The sequence below is a fragment of the Myotis lucifugus genome, unplaced genomic scaffold, assembly GCF_000147115.1.
Source record: "Myotis lucifugus unplaced genomic scaffold, Myoluc2.0 scaffold_417, whole genome shotgun sequence".
Taxonomy (NCBI): domain Eukaryota; kingdom Metazoa; phylum Chordata; class Mammalia; order Chiroptera; family Vespertilionidae; genus Myotis; species Myotis lucifugus.
In genome coordinates this window covers 20,565-22,377 of record NW_005871465.1, presented here as the reverse complement: position 1 = coordinate 22,377, position 1,813 = coordinate 20,565, and positions in this window count along the sequence as shown.

The following is a 1,813-nucleotide window of genomic DNA, read 5'->3' as shown; positions in this document are numbered from 1 at the left end:
ATGCCGATATTTTCATTTCTAATTATGCATTTTAGTTTTGCTGTATAAACTACTCAATAAACTTTTAAAATATAAGACTAGTGATGAGACCCTTTAATAACCTGATATTTACTTCAATTTTGTCTTTTCTATGTTTTTTAAAATTTTACTTGTGATAGTGTTTTAAGAATCAAGGTATTAATATTAGATTTTCTGAGAGGAGAAGCGGAGTACGCCATTAACTAATAAAAGAGAAACATGGATTAGCGTATGACCGCTACCCTTCCCATTGGCTAATCAGCATATCCTTATGCAAATTAACTGTCAGCCCAAGATGGCGGCTGGCAGCCATGCACTGAAGCGAGCAGGGAGGCTTGCTTGCTCCAGTGACGGCAAGCTCCAACGTTCCCCTGCCTTGCCGGCCTCTCAGCTGCAACTCTAAGCAACTATGTTGCAAATATGGAAGCTAAACAAAACCCCAGAAACCGGCTTTCATTCAGCAGGGCTTCAGCCAGCCAGACCACAACATTGTATCGATGTTTTCAGCAGCAAGGCCTCAGAGCTAATGCTGGCCCAGAATAAAAAAAAAAAAAAGAAAAAAAGGAGCGGTTGGGAGCTTCAGTCACCCGCTTCCGGAAAACAGCCCACAGCCCCTCACCCAGACTGGCCAGGCACCCCAGTGGGGACCCCCACCCTGATCCAGGACACCCTTCAGGGCAAACCAGCCGGCCCCCACCAGTGCACCAGGCCTCTATTCTATATAGTAAAAGGGTAATATGCCTCCCGGCACCGGGATCAGCGGAGCAGCGAGGCTCCTGGCACTGGGATCAGCGTGACAGGGGGCAGCGCCCAAACCCCCTGATCACCCTGCGGCTCTGTGTGTGACAGGGGGCGGGGCCACAACCTCCCTATCCACCCTGCTCTGTTCGTGACAGGGGAAGGCGCCCCAACCCCCTGATCAGCCCTGCTCTGTGCGTGACAGGGGGAGCTCCCCAATCCCCTGATTACCCTGCGGCCTTGTGTTTGACAGGGTGCGGCGCCCCACCCCCCTGATTGGCCTTGCTCTGTGAGTGACAGGGGGCAGCGCCCCAACCCCCTGATGGCCCCTGCTCTGTGCGTGACAGGGGGGGGCGCCGCAACCTCCCCATCGACCCTGCCTTGAGTGTGACAGGGGGCGGTGCCCCAACCCCCCAATCGGCCCTACCCTGAGTGTGACTGAGGGGGGCATCGCAACCTCCCGATCCGCCCTGCTCTGTGCATGACGGGGCGGCGCCCCAACTCCCCAATCGGCCCTGCTCTGAGCCTGACCAGGGCTGCACCTAGGGATTGGTTGTGCCCTCTGCCACCCGGGAGCAGGCTAAGCAGCAGGTCATTATCTCCCAAGGCCCCAGACTGCGAGAGGGCACAGGCCGGTCTGGGGGACCGCCCCCCCCCCCCGAGTGCACAAATTTTTGTGCACTGGGCCTCTAGTCCTATCTAAAAATAGAAAAAAATGGGAATTAACCGTACCTCCGACACGCTTCCCATTGGCTAATCAGGGCGATATGCAAATTAACTGCCAACAAAGATGGCGGTTAACCGCCAACAAAGATGGCGGCTAATTTGCATACGGCCTGCTATTTGCGACCTGGGCAGCAGGCGGCCCCTATGAGAACAGACCCAGGGCTGGCAGCGGGACCGATCCACCGGCCACACCCACAACCGGCCCTCCCGAGGGGGATCCCCGGGTGACAGGTGCTAATGCACCGATCTGCCACTGGCCACACCCACAAATGACCCTCCCGGGGGGATCCCCGGCTGACAGGTTGCATGCACCGATCTGCCACTGGCCACG